At 39.3% G+C, this 22954-nt stretch overlaps 3 long non-coding RNA genes and 2 pseudogenes across 10 annotated transcripts; 2 read left to right on the top strand and 3 right to left on the bottom strand.

The window, feature by feature from the left end:
• Positions 1-38: 38 nt before the first annotated feature.
• On the bottom strand, positions 39-2216 carry LOC117635669. Of its 8 annotated transcripts, none has more exons than XR_004586921.1 (5): positions 2075-2216; positions 1049-1963; positions 487-523; positions 285-340; positions 40-206 (listed from the first exon to the last, which is right to left on the bottom strand). It is a non-coding gene; the product is annotated as an uncharacterized LOC117635669 (long non-coding RNA). The 8 variants fall into 8 exon arrangements; XR_004586920.1 differs by having other exon boundaries at positions 285-343; XR_004586918.1 differs by having other exon boundaries at positions 39-343; positions 443-523.
• A 565-nt stretch (positions 2217-2781) lies between these two features.
• Positions 2782-4093, bottom strand: LOC117635752. Its single transcript, XR_004586943.1, has 3 exons — positions 3977-4093; positions 3311-3334; positions 2782-3028 (listed from the first exon to the last, which is right to left on the bottom strand). It is a non-coding gene; the product is annotated as an uncharacterized LOC117635752 (long non-coding RNA).
• Positions 4094-6242: 2149 nt separating this feature from the next.
• On the top strand, positions 6243-7763 carry LOC117633749. The gene is made up of 3 exons (XR_004586698.1): positions 6243-6431; positions 6564-6641; positions 7593-7763. It is a non-coding gene; the product is annotated as an uncharacterized LOC117633749 (long non-coding RNA).
• Positions 7764-7959: 196 nt separating this feature from the next.
• Positions 7960-12367, bottom strand: LOC117635312 (annotated as a pseudogene).
• Positions 12368-12766: 399 nt separating this feature from the next.
• Positions 12767-21504, top strand: LOC117635313 (annotated as a pseudogene).
• Positions 21505-22954: the final 1450 nt, after the last annotated feature.

Here is a 22954-nt window from a genome sequence, read left to right on the forward strand (position 1 = left end):
ATAGATAACTACCCACAAGTCAATTATTGGGTGTTGTCTAAAGTCAAATGTCACATATTGCAAAGACAAGGCATTAAGAAAATCATTCATAAAAAGGAAAGAAACTACCTACTAAAACTTTGAAAGTAAGAGGAAGAAAATAACCAGAAGGCACGTGCCCCTTTTCTGCCCGTTCCTTCTCTGCACGTCTCTTTTCTAGATCAACCCTACACAAGCAACAAAAAGCAGCTACATTATGAAAACCATCACAAAGACCACATCAATAGAATAGAAGTTAGAACTACCTTTGTAAAGGCCTGCAACTATCTCAGAGACCACAACAACCTCCACTATATTTTTTCTACTATGACCATGATTAAAAGTTTATATCAGTTGTTGAGCTTTCAGTTACATAAACAAAATTAAATGCAACAGAAACAACACTTAAAACAAGAATATTTACCTAAGAACAGAAATCAAATTACACACATTTCAAATCCAAATTACCTAGTCTTTGCTTTGAGGCCAGAGGAAACAAAATTCCCTACAATACAGGGGAAAGATTAATGATATTTCAGTGGAAAGAATTGATGAATCAAAATTCCCTACAATACAAAAGCAAATATGATAAAATAGCAATGAAATCATTGTCAAACTTTCAATTTGGCAAATACTAGTTTAGATCATAACTCCATGGCTTGAAGCAACTTAGAAGCATTTTCAATCATAACCATAATTAAAGTTTTTTGAAAATTTAGTAACATGCCAACTAAAAGCATAAAAATGAAATATATAAATAAAAAAACCAAGAACTAGCAGCAGTTATAAATTTGGAGGGATGTACGATGAAGATTACCCAGGAAGAAGCAGCTTCTGTAAATCTACACATCAACTAATGGCTAGCAGAGAAACATAAATTTAAAAAAAAAATCAACCCAAAGCAGAATCATAATGCCTACCCACCAACAAATTAAACCAGAAACTAAAAAAACAAAACACACTAAGGAATTGAACCCAATTTCCTTTTGTTTTTTCAAACACAACCAATAGAGAGAAAAAGTAGTCTTACCTGCACAAGACAAAACAATATGGGATGCTTGACCCGACTGTCGTCCCAATATGGATTGATTGACTCTGAAGATAATCGGTTGAATAGTAGACATCTCTTTACTTTTTATCTATCCTGATTCCTGATTGATGTTCCGTCATAAGAAGTCATCATCTCTCTCCCTTCGGTTCCTGCTTTTTCATATTTATATGCTTGGATTGAATGTCTGTCACTAGCCAACAATAGTTCTTCTTCTTATATGTGTCTTAAGTTAGCTGAGCATTCACTGATTTCATGTAATGCAAATATAGCCTTAAAGTTGTAGTTATTGATCACTGCTCCAACAATGTTTATGCACTGTCTATAGACGAAGGATGCACAAGTAAGACACCACGGTAGGATGATACAAAACAAAAGCTTCTCAGCTTAAAAACTTCTGCTACTACGGAGGGAGAGGAGCCAAACACACTAAGGAACTGAACCCAATATATAGATATAAAAGAAAATTAAGAGCAATACATTCCAATAAATGAGGAAAGACCAAACACTGTAATTAACTTGTCAGGGTAGTTAAAGCACAGGTGAAAAAAAAGCTTTGAAGACCAATACATTCCAATAAATGAGCTCCAAACTTATCAATATTCAAATATTAACAAATCAAATAAATTAGACCCACCAAATATCCAAAAAATCATAAACTATCAATCCATCAGTGTCTAAACCACCTTGACAGCCTTAATTTAATAGAAAAAATAATCTACCTCAACCCCCAATTCAATTTCGAAGCCCTAAGTCAACAAGCCTAATTTAAAAGAAAAAAACCCTAAATTCAAAGGAAGAGGATGCTTACCTTAAACTGATATGAGAGAGGAATTGAGGAAAGAATATGACGCCGCCGACCCTGTCTCGTCTACGTCGTCACAGAAGGAGGAGAGCCTGTGGAAGGATTCAAAATCAGACAGAGACTGAGAAAAGAGGAGGCAGTGCGGCTCTGTTCATAGAGGGATGTAAGGAGATAGAAGAATGAGAATAAGGACACTGACTTACTTGAGAGGAGAGGAGATGTGGTTGTTGGTGCTGTGTCATTGTCACAGAAGGAGGAAAGGAGCAGCTGTAGAAAGAATCGAAATCAGAGGAAGAGAAAAATGAGAGGAGCGGCTCTGAAATGTCTTTGACTGAAGGAGAGAGCAATTGTTTTTATTTTATTTATTTTACCTATAGCAACAAGTTAACCGGTAACCAAAAAGCAACGGTGTGGATTACTTCACATGCCCTGACTACTCATCCAACGATCATAAGAAGTGGCGCATCCATGCGCCAAGTGCACCGTAGAATTTTCCGGGGTTACAAAAGCATTAGGAATGGGGAATGCGAAGTGAAATCATGTGGAAAACGAAGTCAAAAGTGAAGAAAATAGGCACGCATGATAACTGCACGTTTACAATTTCCAACTTATTGTTTGTCAATTGCATTATTCAGTTTCAATTTCCCACTAACTGTTTGTCAATTACAAGATTACGGATGGATTTTACAATTTTATGAAACACAGCTGTCCAAAACAGATGGGTTTTACAATTTTATGGAACACTCAATTACAAGATTACGGATGGGTATTGCAATTTCGAACTTACGATTGCATTATTCTTGTTCAATTTCCAACTCATTGTCTCTCTCAATCACTTCATTGTCCTTCTTTTTCTTTTTCTTTTTTTTTTTGTAATAAGAAACATAATTTCATTAAGAAGAGAACATAACAATACAAGGGACAAGTTGTCCACTGGTCTAGCTATACTAGGTAAACAACTTAACAAAGATACATGGCACTAGACGAACAAAACTTGTAGTTGACAGCAGAATTCTAATAATACAATATACCTTGAAAGGAACAATCCTTAACTTCTGAAGATACCAACGGCCAAAGGGAATCCTAAAAACGAAGCCTATCCCAAATAAGATCCACCTCCACATCCCTTGCTCCGCTCCAAAATTTTCAACATATGCCTACATATTGAAATATGAACTAAGCACTTTTTCAACCACAATCTGGGTCATTACTTCCACTATCTGTTCATCAACAAAAACAATTACAGACCCATGTACCTATACATAGTTCGCAATAAACAACTCGGGGAGGCATTTCCCAGAAGCAGTGGATGAAAGCTTCTAATGGTTATTAAATATTTGTTAACAGGTTCTATTGACCTTGTTGCCAAGCTAATACTAATGAATGTAATAAAGGAAAAGGATAACACAATTGAGTTGAATGATAGGATGGATTCTAACCTGTGACTGAAAGATTGGTCAATCCTACAAAAGAAAAAAATAAAAACCAAACCATGACATATGTTATTATATGAGCAAAAATGAACTCTCAGATTACAATAATTGAAAGAAGATAAGAAAATCGATAGCAAAATCTCAGACTTTGCATGCAGTTTAACAACATAAATAGACTTTCCTAGATTCAATATACACAAATCAATACTCATTCTAGCAACTTCAGTCCTAAAATGGTCATTCCAACTTTATTCCTAAATCGTTCCAGCTCAAGTTCTTCTATGGATAGCATAAAGACCCATCTAACGTGTGAACCACCACTTACAATATGATAGTACCCCTAATCATCCTTTGACACTAACTCCCACTTCACCAACTGCACTTATTTCCCTCTCCTTGGCCTTGCCATAAAAATTCTCATATGAGCTTCTCAACCTTTCATCTATTGGGACTACTTATCCTAATTAATCACAAATTCACAATAATAGATCTATGCCAGTCATAAAATTTGAGTTTCTGGAACAACAAGGTCACAAAACAAGAACAGGGGAATCAAAAGAAACCCATTATCAAATTTAAACAAAAAATCACATTACCAACAAATAAAACCCAACTATCCAAAAAAAAAAACCAGAAACCAAAAGACAAAAGGAATAGAAAAAGCAAACTGACCTTTGATATTGGAAAAATCCCCAATTTTCTAGGGTTTGAACTGATGACTGAGAGGAGCAGAGAGGTAGACAGAGAGAGGGGGACGAAGAGAGAGACGGACGAAGAGAGAGATGGACAGAGAGAGAGAGAGAGAGAGAGAGAGGGACCAAGAGATTTAAGATCTTCTCAATTTCATCCACAGAATCAAGCGATTCACAGGTAGGGGAAGAGAGGGAGAGATGAAAGAGAGAGTTGGTGGGATTGCCTCAGTAGTTCAACATCTTCTTTGCCCTTTCTCCCTTTGTATCGTTCTATTTTTCTTTTCTTGTTTTGTTTTTATTTTTTTGTTCAATTTTTATTTTATTCACTTTTACCTACAGCAACCCTTTTAACCAGTTAACAGCATTCAATGGTGTGGATTTAACCCACATCTCAACTTACTTATCCAATGGTTGATAATTTGGGCGCATGGATACACCACGCCTATTGTAGAATTTTCCCTACTATAATTGGTCATCATTCTGACATGTATTGTGACACACATGCAAGTTTAACGAGATGATAGAACATTCAAGTTTCCTTTATTGAATGCTATCATATCAATCCTAGCATCTTGAAAGAAACGATCCATAAATTCAGTCATTTTAGAATTTTATGTAATTTTTAATTCTTTCATTCAAATAAAATGAGTAAATTAAAACATAGGCTTAATTACACTTAATCGCTATATTATTTTTAAATTTTAATGTTTTCATAATTCAATCCAAAAGAATTAGCTAATTTTTAGTTGAAAAATTGGTCACAAGCAATTGGAATTATTGACGAAGTGACAAATTTAGGCTTTGATTTTATGGTGCTTCTGGAATGGTAGTAGTGTTGCAGGACACTACTATTTGTTTCAGCGGCACGCTAGTAAATTTGCATTGTCGATATTTTCGACCTGCGATTTGGGTTTGGGCATAAATATCGGCCATTAAATTCCCCATTTTTTGTCATAAATTTGCCTATTTGGACTTGAATCAGAACAACAAAATAACCGAGAAAACCCCAGCATTGGTTTGTTGATTCCACTATCGTAGACGAAGCAAATCGGCCTAGTTTATTTGAAATAACCAATATCGCGTTCAGATTAAGACTATGAGTATCTTGTGAAATACATTTTAACTCGGGGAACATTTGGGCTAAACTTTAAATTGGGCTTCTCGAATTTGATCCATGCCTATACAAATATCGGCCCAATTTTACATTATGCCCGTTGGGCCTTAGGTCTAGGGCTAGTTATGGATCATATCGTGTCAGATTCCTGTCGGTTTTGAAGAAAAAATTATCTGCTCCAGTTTTTCAGTTTTTTTTGGTTTTGGATTGGAATATTTTTTTTTGAAAAAAAATATGTTTTTGTACAAAACCTAACAAAAAAATTATTCACGAGGATTAAAAATTCACAAATGGTCCTATTTTATTCAAAGGGAAGTGGTTTGACCTAGAAAAGAGAGGTGATTTGGTATTGGGCTCGGAGAAACATTAGTTATAAACTGAGAAATTTAGCATTGGGGTTAAATATTTTGTCAAGTAAAAATACACACCCGGTCCAATTCGATCCTTTCACTATACGAACCGAAATGGAATCGGAGATCAATATGGTCTAATTTTTTTAGATTTTTTGGGCTCGGCATTCAAGTTTGAATGCCACCCTTAGTTTGGATTGGTTTGAATTGGGAGAGCTTCTACAATGAGAAGTTTAGAGTGAGGAACTTATTTGAGGGGTTCAATCTCACCATCAAACCATCTAAAATGTTTTAAGTACATTGATTTCCTCACATCCACGTCCAGCTCTTCTGAGGATTTGGGCTGAGTCAGCTCATCAGCTATACCAATATTGTTTGAATGCATGAGTTCCCGAAGTTTAACGTTGAACTCAACCCACATTGCGGTCTTCACAGAGGAAGAATGGACCAAACAGCGTTGAGATCATGCAGTTTGTTTGTTTCAACTTCTGACAGGCGAGACTTCTCGTTCAACCTCTTTTGGTCCATCTTGACGAATTCTTGCAATTTGTGTTGTTTCTTGATGGCTACAAAAAGCTGTTTTGCAAGTCGAATATTTTGTTCAATGTTAGTTTCTGACATAGTTGAAAAGAAATTGGGAATGGGTGGCTTTGGTGTTAGCACAGCGTTGAGATCATGCAAGACCGGGGCAATGAATTGATCGGCCCGTTCCACTTTCCCACCCACCCCCACCTGAAACTTGGAAGACATGGGGCGACAGAACAATACGATCTGGTTTTGGGATCGTACAACCACAGCAGGTCAACTACTCACTGAGGTAGCTGACCTGTTGTTGGCAGTGCTTTTGGGCCGGATTTTCTCAGGATTGTGGACGAAGACTATTGGGGACACCGACACCTCACGAAAGACTGCAACATCGGACAAATTCCAAACAGACAAAGCCAATGCGGACACAACTGATTTTGATTTTGGTAAGTCTTTTGATTTTGATTTTGGGTCAGTTTATTTCTGTGGTAGGTTGTCAAATTTGTATGTATGTGTATTTCAGTGGTAGGTTGTCGGTATATTTTGATATTATATTTTGGTCTGATGTTATTTTGTAGTTGGTAAAATTGCGAAGGGTGGATTGGAAAAGCTTGCTCACGAATCGGCTCATGGTGGAAGGAGGTCAAGGTGATCAGGTATGAACTACAACTCATTGTGATAATTTATGTTCTTGCCACACTCATATTTCAATTTGCATGTTATGTAAATTTTGCAAATTATTGTGGGGACTTCAAAAGGGTGAAGTGAAGAGAATTATGCTGGTGGATTTCATAAAATATCTTGCTTTATCCCTCCTCATAAAAGACTTGATTTAGCTGTGAACAAGAGTCTGAAAATCTAATCAGACCTCATATCTCTTCATCTGATATATGGCCAATGAAAATGAATTAGCAACTTTAATTTTGGTAACAAAATTTATGAGCAATATATGGTCTTTGTTTTGTTGCAAGCAAAAAGTAGCTTTGATAGAGCAATGGGGAACAAAGCCTGCATCTACTTTACATTGCTGTACGCATGATAATGTACTGATGGTGTCTGTGGCTGGCCTAATCAAGTCGCGAACCTGTTTGATCTTCCTGCTTAAGAGTCATCAATATTCAATAATGTGATTGAGTTATGGGTCCAATTTGTTCTGGTTTATTATAGTTTCTTTTTTGTATACATTGCTTTTATTAAATTCAGTGGGAGTACGTGGAAATAATGTTGGTTGATTGTCCTTCATTAGCCTTTTATTTTCTTAAGCTATTTAGGTGTGACATCTTTCCAATATAAAAAATCACCAACAGCCACATAAACTGTGAAGAATGGAGAAAAAGAAAGACTAGAAATGGTTGAATATTTCTATTGTATTTCTCACTCTTGTGAAAACAGTATTGTTTATATACAATTGAAAAACGAATAATTTGGAATGGAATTAGTTACAAAAAATATGGACATGATGACGTGTATGATGGATATATGACTAGCCGTTTCCTTCTCTTCTAGAATACTGCTGAGGTTGTGATTTTGTGCATTGGATCCCATTGCTTTGTATTTGCTTTGACTGCACCTGCTGATGTATTGATGATCTGCATATGACAATGCAGGATGAAGTGTAAAGAATACAAACTAAAGAACTACACTTGTCAATAATACATCCTCCATGGCACTACAATGTCAACCACCAACTGCCAAACATCCATCCTCTGTCATTTCAAATGATTTCATTTTTCTTTTTGGTCAGAAAATGAATTCATTTTGGATTTTGAATTCTTGAGCTGAATTTTGTAAATTTGGATCTGTATTGCCTGGAAACACTGAGAGATCCGGCATGAGAATGTGCTTGATACAATACAAGTTACATTGCACTGATTAGGCTTTTCTGCTTAGCGAAAGAGAGTCATTGTCGAATACTTTGGTCCTTCAAACCACTGATGGAGCTATATTTCTCTGCCCTGTTGATGGAGACATTGGTTTTTTTTTTTTGTTTGGTCAAAATGGAGATATTGGTTTCTTCAGTTGTGTTGATGTTGGCATACATATAATAATCTTTAGAACTTGGCATTTGATAATAGAGTTGGGGGAGCTTTTGTTATCCTTTATTTGTTTTTCTTATTATATTTAAGTCCCCCTCCTCTTCTTCTTCATTTGGTATTAATATGTTGATTGTATAGTTAAGCAGTGACAGTGAGTGATGGGATTAGATCATGACTCTGGTTATTTTGTTGTGTTCTGTAAGGGGTAAATAAAGGTTAGTCAAAATGGCTAATCTACAAGAAGAACTTCCTCACCATCAAAGCACATCTAAAATGTTTTAAGTACATTGATTTCCTCACATTTGTTGATGGTGAGATTGAACCCCTCAAATAAACTCCTCACTCTAAACTCCTCACTATAGCCTTTCCATTGAATTGGCTTTGACTTGGACTTTTGGTGGATTAGCCATTTTGACTAACCTTTATTTACCCCTTACAGAACACAACAAAATAACCAGAGTCATGATCTAATCCCATCACTCACTGTCACTGCTTAACTATACAATCAACATATTAATACCAAATGAAGAAGAAGAGGAGGGGGACTTAAATATAATAAGAAAAACAAATAAAGGATAACAAAAGCTCCCCCAACTCTATTATCAAATGCCAAGTTCTAAAGATTATTATATGTATGCCAACATCAACACAACTGAAGAAACCAATATCTCCATTTTGACCAAACAAAAAAAAAAAACCAATGTCTCCATCAACAGGGCAGAGAAATATAGCTCCATCAGTGGTTTGAAGGACCAAAATGTTCGACAATGACTCTCTTTCGCTAAGCAGAAAAGCCTAATCAGTGCAATGTAACTTGTATTGTATCAAGCACATTCTCATGCCGGATCTCTCAGTGTTTCCAGGCAATACAGATCCAAATTTACAAAATTCAGCTCAAGAATTCAACAAATATATGCAAGAATTCAAAATCCAAAATGAATTCATTTTCTGACCAAAAAGAAAAATGAAATCATTTGAAATGACAGAGGATGGATGTTTGGCAGTTGGTGGTTGACATTGTAGTGCCATGGAGGATGTATTATTGACAAGTGTAGTTCTTTAGTTTGTATTCTTTACACTTCATCCTGCATTGTCATATGCAGATCATCAATACATCAGCAGGTGCAGTCAAAGCAAATACAAAGCAATGGGATCCAATGCACAAAATCACAACCTCAGCAGTATTCTAGAAGAGAAGGAAACGGCTAGTCATATATCCATCATACACGTCATCATGTCCATATTTTTTGTAACTAATTCCATTCCAAATTATTCGTTTTTCAATTGTATATAAACAATACTGTTTTCACAAGAGTGAGAAATACAATAGAAATATTCAACCATTTCTAGTCTTTCTTTTTCTCCATTCTTCACAGTTTATGTGGCTGTTGGTGATTTTTTATATTGGAAAGATGTCACACCTAAATAGCTTAAGAAAATAAAAGGCTAATGAAGGACAATCAACCAACATTATTTCCACGTACTCCCACTGAATTTAATAAAAGCAATGTATACAAAAAAGAAACTATAATAAACCAGAACAAATTGGACCCATAACTCAATCACATTATTGAATATTGATGACTCTTAAGCAGGAAGATCAAACAGGTTCGCGACTTGATTAGGCCAGCCACAGACACCATCAGTACATTATCATGCGTACAGCAATGTAAAGTAGATGCAGGCTTTGTTCCCCATTGCTCTATCAAAGCTACTTTTTGCTTGCAACAAAACAAAGACCATATATTGCTCATAAATTTTGTTACCAAAATTAAAGTTGCTAATTCATTTTCATTGGCCATATATCAGATGAAGAGATATGAGGTCTGATTAGATTTTCAGACTCTTGTTCACAGCTAAATCAAGTCTTTTATGAGGAGGGATAAAGCAAGATATTTTATGAAATCCACCAGCATAATTCTCTTCACTTCACCCTTTTGAAGTCCCCACAATAATTTGCAAAATTTACATAACATGCAAATTGAAATATGAGTGTGGCAAGAACATAAATTATCACAATGAGTTGTAGTTCATACCTGATCACCTTGACCTCCTTCCACCATGAGCCGATTCGTGAGCAAGCTTTTCCAATCCACCCTTCGCAATTTTACCAACTACAAAATAACATCAGACCAAAATATAATATCAAAATATACCGACAACCTACCACTGAAATACACATACATACAAATTTGGCAACCTACCACTGAAATAAACCGACCCAAAATCAAAAGACTTACCAAAATCAAAATCAGTTGTGTCCGCATTGGCTTTGTCTGTTTGGAATTTGTCCGATGTTGCAGTCTTTCGTGAGGTGTCGGTGTCCCCAATAGTCTTCGTCCACAATCCTGAGAAAATCCGGGCCAAAAGCACTGCCAACAACAGGTCGGCTACCCCAGTGAGTAGTTGACCTGCTGTGGTTGTACGATCCCAAAACCAGGATAGTATTGTTCTGTCGCCCCATGTCTTCCATGTCTTCCAAGTTTCAGGTGGGGGTGGGTGGGAAAGTGGAACGGGCCGATCAATTCGTTGCCCCGGTCTTGCATGATCTCAACGCTGTGCTAACACCAAAGCCACCCATTCCCAATTTCCTTTTCAACCCCATTCCCAATTTTTTTTTCAACTATGTCAGAAACTGACATTGAACAAAACATTCGACTTGCAAAATAGCTTTTTGCAAGTCGTGTTGTTTCTTGATGGCTACAAAAAGACTAGATGATGAGAACAGAGTATCAAGATTGGGAATGGCGGTTCTGGTGTTAGCAGATAGGGAGAAGTTATGGGCTAGTAGCGGAAAAGTCGGAAAATAAATTTCGTTTCGAGTCCGGGTTTAGGAGGGAGAAAACTGATTTGCCACGTCATCGATCCGTGTGCTGTCGATCCATTGGTTGGGATTCGTTTTAGCAATCTGAACAATCTTGGTGGAAGAAACACAGATCGGTCATTGCTGCCAATCCATTGGTTGGGATTCCTTTCGCTGTGTTTCCTTGACAAGCGCTTTTGAACATCTCTCAGGATCGTTATGCTGCAGGAGCTCCTTCCTTACCGTTGTAACTGCACACTGGCTGCTCATCACATCCCACAAGCCATCGCAGCCCATTATCAAGAACTCATCTTCTTCCGTTAGGACAATTTCCTCCAATTCTGGCTCAGAGCTTAAGGGGCAGTTTGACCCTTTAGAGCCCTTGATACGCCAGTCACCAAGAGCACGTGCCACTGATAGTTGGCCATTGAGGTAGCCATTCTCAATTCTTAATCTTTCAGAGGTGCAGTTAGGTTTGTGATCTTTAGATAGTTCAATTGCCCTTCCCGCTTCCCCAACACAGCTCGACAATCCCCAGCATTAGCGATTAGCATGGTCCTGCAAGAGTACAGTATTGAGCAAATGTCCACGGGAAAGTACACAGGATAGACACAATTTAATTATTTTGTACCAATTTCAATGATTAGTCAGCTCCAACAAAAGATAATTACTCATGAATGCAGATAATCATATATAGCTAGATGTATATAGTACAGTTCCTCACCTTCCCAAAATAAGGGCAGTCAAAGCAGTGGTGCCAGAGGACTTATCAACAGAGCTAGCATCTGCAAATGCATGATCAGCCTTCACAAAGGCGCTCCTAACTGCCTTTCTAATGCCTCATGGGAAGTGAGAGTCTTCAACAATGAATCTAAGGATGTTTTTTTTAATAAACGATGCTGCATCAACACCATTGTGTCCGTCAAAGACCTGTGGAAGTGGAAGTCAACAAAATCTCAGTAAGAGTCCAATTAATACTCTAGGATATAAGAATATAAATGCTTCTTCTCACCTAGCTTCTAACAGATTAGAATGCCCAACTCAGGGATGAAGTGAATAAGATGGCCTTTGTCATATGATATGGAAAATTCATTGGTGGAAGTGAAGTATGGTTGTCACTCCAAAAAAACACCACGCAAAAGAAATTAACGAGAGCAAGTTACACACCCCATAAAATGACCCAGGAGAAGGCAAGTTTTCCATTTGACCAAGATGTTCATGAAGATCATCTACACAAATATACTCATCCTCCATGTATTGTTTAGGGCCTTTCTCAGAACAGCTTCCTGAACGGAATACAGACACGAACTCTGCCGTCTCACTTGCTGGTGACTTCAAGCCCATGCTTCCAATATCTGATTCCTAAGAAAAGGGAACATAGAGGAATAATTAGTTAATGTACTACTTGTTCGAAATAGAGGCCTAATTCAACCACAAAACTCCAAATTTTGGAGTCAATATACTAATTAAAGCATCTTGTGTCAACTAAGCATTATATAGTTGACCTAGGAAAGTACCTCTGTATGCACACGGAAACATGCATCGCATACGAGAGCAGATCAAAGAGAGGTAGTGATGACTAATGACATTAATTTGCTAATATACAACAGAAGACACAAAAGGGTTCAACTTGAGAGAGAGAACTTGATATACTTGCAGCTAGAAGGATCAACGATCCAAAATGGCATCAACTACCTACGCATTTCTACGGTTTCCATTTGAAGCATGCAAGGAAAAACCAGATCAGTTTGCAAACAGCAATCCCTGGCTACTTGAACATATTGAAAATTCTAGGACGCCATTCATTCACTCGACATTAGGCAGGAAATCCCAGATTCAATTCCTCCACAATGCAACATAGACTTAGAAGGCCTCAACTCAATGAAGAAAATACAAACATCCGTCAGCATGACATACATCAAATGCATCTTCTTAATTGGAAATGTACAATAATTTACAAACCCAATTAACAAAAAAGAGAATATTAGGAAAGAAAGAGAGGACGGCACAGGGCTTCACTCAGACTTACTGTAAAAGCTTGTATTGCCCAGAGAGAGGTGCTTTCTTTAGTCTTTCACGTGATACTATGGGTCTGGGATCTGGTGCCTGCCACTCTTGCAAAATGAACGAAGCCGAGGAGGCCAAGGAAGTATTTAAACTAAATTCATCAAAAACTGGTTTTGTATACAGGGGAGTTGAGTACTCAGGTCATGATTATGTCTATGTAAGTCCCCATTATTTTGGCGCCGAAGGGATGGAAACTGAAATTTTCAAGGCTGGAAGGAATTTGGGGCTGACAGCTTATGTCGTGTGCCAAGTGCTGGAGATAGTTGTTATGAAGGAATCTAAACGACCTGATGCAGGATGCATAGGACCTACATTGTTTAGTTTCCTAATTTGTTTGTTAGTTTCCTTTATTCTTTAGTTTTCCAAATCCTAGTAGGATTTCTAAGTTTCCTATTTTATTAGGAATAGGATTTCTGTTTTAGCTGGGGATTTTAATCCTATTGTCTCTAGGTTTTAGTTTGCTATAAATACCCCTATGTAGTTCTTTAAAATTCAGATTTGAATATTGATTAAACCTTCTCTTAACTCTCTGATTTCTGCCTGCCTTCTATCTTTCTTTCCTTCAGCTTTTCTTATTCTTTTCTGTCCTATTGCTCTGAGTGTTAAAACTAACACACCCAGGGCTGTGCTACATCAATTGGTATTCAGAGCCTTTTGCTCCGCCGCTGTTACTCTGCTTCGTTGCCTCTACTAGTCGTCATGGCTCCCAACATCACCGTTGCCAATTTGGCAGACCAATTTCAGGAATTCAAGGCGAAAATTTCTACAGATGTCACCACTTTGGAAACTCAGTTCACCAAATTGATGGCTGCTCAAAAGACTGAATTTTCGTCCATGTCCACAGATATTGCCAAATTACAAGCTTCCGTGCCGCTGCTCGTCACCCACCTCTCAACCGTGACTCGTGAACCATCCTCCACATCTGCTGTCCTCTCTAGTTCGTGCACCCTTCTCTCCAGGCTGGTCTCCTTCCCAATCCATCTAAGGATTCCAAGTTTCAAGGCCACCTGGGCCTTCCATCATCTTCTGCAGGGACATCTCTGGTTCACTCTGAACCAAATTTTTCCGCAGGATCTGTACCTAAACTCCATTATACCCAACATACGATGGTTTCTCCTCTCGCGGATGCCATTATCCCACCCCGACCCCACGAACATCACGTCGTCCACCGCAACTTGGATTTTGAGATCGCCCGTCATGCCAAGCCTACTGCCCCTGACTTCGATGGTCGCGGGGATCCTACTATCTTTGTTGATTGGATATCGGCTATGGAAGATTATTTTGAATGGTACGACATGTCCGATGCACAACGGATCCGGTTCGCCAAACTTAAACTCGTAGGAGCCGCAAAACAGTACTGGAAGGCTACTGAGCATCATCTCCAACAACTGGGACAAACCCCTGTGATTTTATGGGATGAGATGAAATTGAAACTCCGGGAACAATACCTTCCATCTTTTTATCGTCACCAATTGTTAGATCAATTATGGACTCTTTCCCAGGGTACTTCAACAGTCCAAGACTATTATTCTCGCTTTGTGGAGCACAAATTGCGTTCTGCCCTACAAGAAGAGTTGGCAGTCACAGTTTCTCGTTTTATTCATGGCCTTCGGATTGATATCAAACGCGAGGTGAGTAGGTCACGTCCGGATGTATTAGAAGATGCCTATTGCCAAGCCTTGGAAGCTGAGGCCTATCTACGACCACAACGTCGTTACCCAGGATATCCTGGTCAGCCTACGACCACCAACCACGCCCGCACTACCACCCCGGGTCTGAAGACTGAATTTTCTGGACCATCTAATCCTACTGCGCCACCTACCAAAGGGCCGATCGTCTCTAATAATTCCCACATTGAATGTTTCCATTGCCATGCTAAAGGACATATTGCCTCTCGTTGTCCACAACGCACATTAACTATCAGCGCTAGCACAGACGACCATTGTGATATAGAGATTGTGGATCCTCTTGAGGGTGTGTATGACCCAGAAATTGACGATTGTTTTGAGGATGACATACTCAATCAGGTTTCTGTTATGCGTTGTATCTATTCTGCACCTGCATTGCCTGACTCCTGGAAACGCACTAGTATTTTCCATACCTACGTTCCATGCAATAACCAAACATGTAAACTGGTTATTGATAGTGGTAGTACCATGAACGTCATCTCCAAGTCTGCCGTTACTCGTCTCAATCTTAAGCCTGAACCACATCCCCACCCTTTTCACGTAGCTTGGGTTGATAAAACTAAACTCCCAGTCACTGAGCGGTGTCTTGTTTCCCTTAAGCTAGGGACCTGCGATGAAGACATTTATTTGGACCTACTGCCTATGAATGTTGCACATGTATTACTTGGCAGACCTTGGCTCTATGACCATCGCGTGCAGAATTGTGGTCGTGAAAACACATACACTTTTCAACATGAAGGCAAAAGTATTACGTTACGCCCAGCCAATCCTGCGATCAAACCTACCAAGACTAATATTACCACCTCCTCTCCATCGCAGACAGGCAAAGTGTCAGGTCCTCAGTTGGCTCTATTATCTTATGGCGAATTTGAGAAAGAAAGTCTGGAGACAGGAGTTGTATTTGCTCTTGTGATCAAAGAGATATCTGCGGCCCCTTCCTATCAACAACCTGAACCTCTACATCAACTCCTCAATGAATTCTCTGATGTCATGCCAGATGACCTCCCAAACGAGCTACCACCCATGAGAGACATTCAACATGCCATCGACCTTGTACCCGGATCACAACTTCCGAATCTTCCTCATTACCGCATGAACTCGTCTGAACGTGCCGAACTAAACACGCAAATTCAAGGTCTGTTGGATAAAGGATTTATTCGCCATAGCCTGAGCCCATGTGCTGTACCAGTGCTTCTTACTCCCAAAAAAGATGGCTCTTGGCGAATGTGTGTTGACAGTAGAGCTATTAATAAGATCACAGTTAAATATCGATTCCCTATTCCACGACTTGAGGATATGTTGGATGAGTTGGCAGGTTCCAAATGGTTTTCCAAGATTGACCTTCGTAGCGGTTACCATCAGATTCGTATTAGGGAAGGTGATGAATGGAAAACCGCATTCAAAACTCCTGATGGATTGTATGAGTGGCTTGTTATGCCATTTGGAATGTCTAACGCGCCTAGCACATTTATGCGCGTGATGACCCATGTTTTGCGTCCTTATATCGGAAAGTTTTTGGTTGTATACTTTGATGATATCCTTATCTACAGCCATTCAAAAGAGGACCATCTGCAACACCTCCGAACAATTTTTCATATGTTACGCCAGGAAAAGTTGTTTGTTAATTTGAAGAAGTGTTCTTTCCTTCAAGACCAAGTTTTATTTCTGGGATTCATTGTTTCCGCAGCTGGCATAAGTGCTGATCCTGACAAAGTTCACGCCATTGTAAATTGGCCGCTTCCTTCAACTTTAACCGAGACTCGAAGCTTTCATGGGTTAGCATCTTTTTACCGACGTTTTATCCCTAGTTTCAGTACTATAATGGCTCCTATCACAGACTGTATAAAGCAAGGTGAGTTTCGATGGACTCATGCGGCCACTCGAGCGTTTGAGGCATTAAAACAGAAAATGACAGAAGCACCTGTCCTACGCCATCCCGAGTTGACTAAGGTTTTTGAAGTAGCATGTGACGCATCTGGTGTTGGCATTGGGGGCGTCTTAAGTCAGGAAGGACATCCTGTTGCTTATTTTAGTGAGAAGCTTAATGAGGCAAAGCAAAAGTATTCGACTTACGACAAGGAATTCTATGCCATAGTCCGTGCACTACGTTATTGGCAATATTATCTGTTACCAAATGAGTTTGTCTTATATTCTGATCATCAAGCGTTAAGGTATCTCCATTCTCAACGTAACATCAGTAGCCGCCATATTAAGTGGACTGAGTATCTTCAGATTTTCACCTTTGTGATTCGACATCGTCCAGGAGTTGATAATAAGGTTGCTGATGCACTCAGCCGAGTAGGCGTTATCCTTCAATCATTGACTGCACAAGTTGTGGGTTTTGATAAAATCAAAACTGAGTATTCTTCTTGTCCAGATTTTGGTCTCATTTTTCAGGAAGTTACGGCTGGAAATCGTCGTGATCATGTTGATTTTCTGCTGCGGGATGGTTATCTCTTTCGTGGAACGCAGTTATGCATTCCCCGTACCTCTTTACGTGATTTCCTTGTGTGGGAATTACATGCTGGAGGTCTAGCTGGACATTTTGGTAAAGATAAGACCATTACTCTAGTTGCCGATCGATTTTATTGGCCTTCATTGAAGCGAGATGTTGCTCACATCCTAGCCCAATGTCGCACTTGTCAGCTTGCCAAGGCTAGAAAGCAAAATACTGGATTATACACTCCTTTGCCAATTCCGCATACCCCGTGGAAAGATTTAAGCATGGACTTTGTTCTTGGCCTTCCTAAAACGGCACGCGGCCATGATTCTATCCTGGTTGTCGTTGACAGATTCTCTAAAATGGCTCACTTTCTGCCTTGCTCTAAAGCTGCTGATGCTTCTTCCGTGGCCAAGTTATTTTTTAAAGAGGTCATTCGTCTGCATGGGCTTCCTGTTTCTATTGTTTCAGACCGTGATGTCAAGTTTGTTAGTTATTTTTGGAAGACCTTGTGGAAGCTCTTTGGTACTTCTTTAAAGTTTTCGTCTGCATTTCATCCTCAAACAGATGGTCAAACTGAAGTGGTTAATCGTAGTCTTGGAGATTTATTACGATGTTTAGTCGGTGATAAGCAGGGTAATTGGGACCTCATTCTTCCTGTAGCAGAATTTGCTTATAATAATTCTGCCAACCGAACTACAGGTAAAAGTCCTTTCGAAATTGTTTACGGTGTGATGCCACGTCCACCCATTGATCTTGCTCCCCTTCCTATTGATGCCCGTCCTTCGGAATCTGCAACTACCTTTGCTGAGCACATTCGTCGCCTACATGAGGAGGTTCGTCAGAAAATTTCTCTAAGTACGGACACATACCAACTTGCTGCCAATACTCATCGTCGCAGTCAAAACTTCCAAGAAGGTGATTATGTTATGGTTCGTGTTTGCCCTGAGCGATTTCCCAAACATTCTTTTAAGAAACTTCATGCTCGATCGATGGGTCCTTATCGTATCCTTCGCAAGTTGGGTGCCAATGCTTATTTGGTTGAACTTCCTTCTGATGTTCATATCAGTCCCATTTTTAACATATCTGATTTGTTTCCATACCGGGGTACTTTTACTCCTCCTGTTGCGACTGAAATAACCCATGCTATTGTTCCGCCTGCTGCTCCTCGCGTGCCTACTTCCCATGCTGCTCCTACGGATCAAATCTCACAAGTCTTAGATCATGAAGTGGTGGCTTCAGCCCTTGGGGGGTTTTCTCGTTTTTTGGTTCGTTGGGTGGGACGTCCGGATACAGATGCTACTTGGATTACTGAAGATGAGTTTCATCAGCATGATCCTTCTCTTCTCCGTCAAGTTCAAGATGATTTGGCAGCAGCTGAAGTTACTGATGCTCGTCCTCCTATTATTCATACCTACAGTCGGCGCCATCGTCGTTAAACTCGCCAGCGTCAAGTTCTTTCAACCGGAGGAGAATGATGCAGGATGCATAGGACCTACATTGTTTAGTTTCCTAATTTGTTTGTTAGTTTCCTTTATTCTTTAGTTTTCCAAATCCTAGTAGGATTTCTAAGTTTCCTATTTTATTAGGAATAGGATTTCTGTTTTAGCTGGGGATTTTAATCCTATTGTCTCTAGGTTTTAGTTTGCTATAAATACCCCTATGTAGTTCTTTAAAATTCAGATTTGAATATTGATTAAACCTTCTCTTAACTCTCTGATTTCTGCCTGCCTTCTATCTTTCTTTCCTTCAGCTTTTCTTATTCTTTTCTGTCCTATTGCTCTGAGTGTTAAAACTAACACACCCAGGGCTGTGCTACATCACGACCTGAAATAGAATCTACCCAGGTTAAAGTAAGAAGATTTTTCAGACCAGAGGACATATCTGTTGAGAAGGCATACAGTTCGGATATTAGAGAGGTCTACTACAGTGAAGAAACACACATCATGCCTGTTGATAATATAGAAATAAAATGTGAAGTCAGAAAGAAGAGTGATCTTCCAGTATGTAATGCTCCTGTCATTTTCCAGCATATTTTCTTCTGTGAACATCTATATGATCCTTCTAAAGGGTCTATTAAGCAGTTGCCAGCTCACATCAAACTGAGGTACTCAACAGCAGGTGGTGATGCTGATTCTAGAAAGAGAAAGAGCAAATGCAAAGAAGGAGAAAATGTTTCAGAAGTTGAGAACCAGAGAGCTGATTCTGAGCAGAAACGCCTAGCCACATTGGATATATTTGCTGGTTGCGGTGGCTTGTCTGATGGGTTGCATCAGTCTGGTGCTTCAATAACCAAGTGGGCAATTGAGTATGAAGAGCCTGCTGGGGATGCTTTCAAACTCAACCATCCTGAGTCGTTGGTTTTCATCAATAACTGCAATGTGATCTTAAGGGCCGTAATGGAAAAATGTGGGGACACAGATGATTGTATTGCAACTTCTGAAGCTGCTGAATTGGCTGCATCACTTGATGAGAAGGTTAAAAATGATTTGCCGTTGCCGGGGCAGGTAGATTTCATCAATGGAGGACCTCCATGCCAGGGTTTCTCTAGAATGAATAGGTTCAACCAAAGCACTTGGAGTATAGTTCAGTGTGAAATGATCTTGGCATTAGATAATGTGAGGAACTTTGTGTCTTTCAATAAAGGACAGACATTCCGTCTGACTCTGGCTTCACTTCTTGAGATGGATTATCAGGTGAGGTTTGGTATTCTGGAAGCTGGAGCTTATGGAGTTTCCCAGTCACGAAAGCGAGCGTTTATATGGGCAGCTGCCCCCGGAGAGATTCTCCCTGAATGGCCAGAGCCAATGCATGTCTTTGGCGTACCAGAGTTGAAGATCACATTATCAGGCAATTCACAATATGCTGCTGTTCGTAGTACTGCAAGTGGAGCCCCTTTCCGTTCAATAACTATAAGAGATACAATCGGTGATCTCCCAGCCGTAGGGAATGGAGCATCCAAGGGGAACTTAGAGTAAGAAAGCGATCCCATCTCATGGTTCCAGAAGAAAATCCGAGGGGAGATGGCTGTTTTGACTGATCACATTTCGAATGAAATGAATGAGCTGAATCTGATTCGATGGCAGAGAATTCCAAAGCGGCCAGGTGCTGATTGGCAATGCCTTCCAGATGAAAAGGTAGTGGACAGATAGTTGACTTGATACCATGGTGCCTGCCCAATACAGCCAAGCGCCACAATCAGTGGAAGGGCCTGTTTGGAAGGTTGGATTGGGAAGGCAACTTCCCAACTTCCATTACAGATCCTCAGCCAATGGGGAAAGTGGGAATGTGCTTTCACCCTGACCAGGAGAGGATTCTAACTGTTCGGGAATGCGCCCGATCTCAAGGTTTTGCGGATAGCTACCAGTTTTCGGGCACAGTTCTTCACAAGCATAGGCAGATTGGAAATGCTGTTCCTCCTACTTTGCCCTATGCATTGGGGACTAAACAAGGAAGCAATTGACAGCAAGAGGTTGTCTTCACAAGAGTAAGAGTAGTTGTTGTTGTTTGTTTTCTATGCAATACTGATAGTTCCATTTGGTTGCCTTCTAAGGCAAAAACACAGCTCAGTTTGTTGTCTTTGGTTTTCTTCTTGTATTGTGTAAACTTGTCTTGATTGAGCAACTTCAATTTAATACACAGAAGCATTTTTCTTCAGGAGACAAGTGTCACAAGAGTTTGATACATGTATATATATATTTGAAATTATTTTATTTTATTTAGTAAGCTTCTTTTGATTTGGCCACGTAGCTCAGTAACATCGATTGGCAGGACCAGGTACGTGGGTCCCAGTTTGACATCATATCCTGTCACATGTCCACGTGTGCTCTCTGATTAAGCTCGGTCCCAGGTGGAAGGTCAATTCTGTCATTTTGTGAAACAATCTGTAGTTTTGGCCTTTGCCCTTGCAAAGTGGGTGGGTGGGTGAGTGAGTGAGTGAAAGCGAAGTCAAGGGTCAAGGGCGTCAAACATATTTTCCTTAGGAAATTAGCAATTAATGGTTCGGGTCACCTAATCAGCCTCCACGTGTCACCGTCCTTTGATCCGAACCTACATTTTATTTTGTCCTTGAGAAACCGCTAATCTTGTCCCATTCCTCTTCCAACATAAAAAATTGAAAAACTGCCATCAACGGCCCATTTCAAAGTTTTCACTTCACTCTCTTCTCCTCTTCTCTTCTTCTCTCTCTGGTCTCTGTCGTCGGTTATTTCAAAGCAGAGAACTTTGGCCTTCTCAGGTCGTCCTTGTCTTCATCTCAGGAGTTGGGTTTTTTGGTGGTCTCTCAGATTCTGAAAACAGCAGAGCATAGACCAGATCTTCCTTTTCATCACCATCATCAATGTTTGTCAGAAAGCTTGTGGAGAAGGCTTCCAAAAAGGCGAGTGATGCTCTGTTCCTCTTAACCTTCAATGAATTTTCAACCCAGCAATCAATCTCTCTGTTTCTTTAAGAACATGGTTCAATATCAATTCAATGAGATCAGTCTTTAAGAACATGGTTCAATATCAATTCAATGAGATCAGTCCATGCTTTTGAATTTGATCCACTCTTCTCCTCCTCCTCCTCCTCCCTCTTGTTCTTCTTGTTCTTGTGAAAAAAACAGAGAAGGGTACTCAAAAGCTAGAATTAATAACGAATTAAATCTGTCATTAAGATAATAATTGTCGGGGGATCTGCAAATAAAGTTGCTGGCTATCATATATGTTGTATCTCTTAGCCGTTTGATGCACGTTGCCTCCAAATTTTTAGTCATTTTAGTACTAAAGATATGTATATTATTATGTATGTCAGGTTAATAATTTTGAACAAATAAATAACTGCCATATACATATTTTGTTGATTATTTTGATGACAACAGTAATAAAAATGGGATGAAAAATAAATAAAATATTATTTGGTTGCGTTACAAACATGAAATTAGGGGATTGGGTTTTTGTTTGCGTTTGCTTGATATAGACAATGCTTAATCACATCAGGAATGTGACATGATGGTATAGGTGTCTGTTTGGTAGATGAGAATGTTACTAAATTTTAAGTTGTATTTGTTTAATACAGTGAAGCGTTACTTAATTCATTTAATATGAGAAAAACTTTCATATTTCGGTGTTATTGGATTACTCTTTTTATTTCGAGAGAGGCAAGAAGAGAGGGACAATGGCAATGGGGTATGCATTGATTTGTAGACCATAGTTATTAGGTTCGACTTTTTGTTTTCATAAGAAACAAGCCAATGTTTTCATAAAAGAATTTATAAGAAAATTATTAGTGTTATAGGGTTATAGCTTTGAACTTTAGTATCGTCCCTTGGGTCTTGTCTTGTCTCATCCAATTTGGTATTAATTCATCTAATTGGGTTTACTTGTCTTGCTATCCTTCCTCCTTTCTTTTGACTCATTCTCAATCTTGCAAGGGAATGTGACTAGGGATGGCAAAAATCCCCGCGGGGGCGGGTCCCCGACCCTAATGGGGGGAGATTTCGGGGCCAAATGGTTATCGGGTATGGAGATCCCCGAACTTAAAAAATCCCCGACGGGTATGGGGAGGAGATGGTATTGGTGTCCCCATCTTCGAATCCGACCCGAAAATATATATGTTTATATTTAAATAAATAAATATATAATTATAATATTTATGTTTAACTCTAAGTTAACCTCTCTCTCCTAATTCTTCCTAATCTTTTCTAGAATTTCATATTGATGTGATTTTGAATAGTTGAGTTGAACTTTATAGTTAATTTGGATGTTTTGAATGATAATTTAATATGAAACTTAATGTTAAAATATATGATAAATATTTTTTGTGCAAAAAAAATCCGGAATTCGGGGCGGGTATGGGGGATAGTCCCCCGACGGGAACGGGGACGGGAATTCCCGAAACCTATTAAACGGGGATTGGTTCGGGGATGGGGGCGGGGATGGAGAGCGGAGACGGGGAT

This window comes from Prunus dulcis, chromosome 7 (assembly GCF_902201215.1).
Source record: "Prunus dulcis chromosome 7, ALMONDv2, whole genome shotgun sequence".
Lineage (NCBI taxonomy): Eukaryota > Viridiplantae > Streptophyta > Magnoliopsida > Rosales > Rosaceae > Prunus > Prunus dulcis.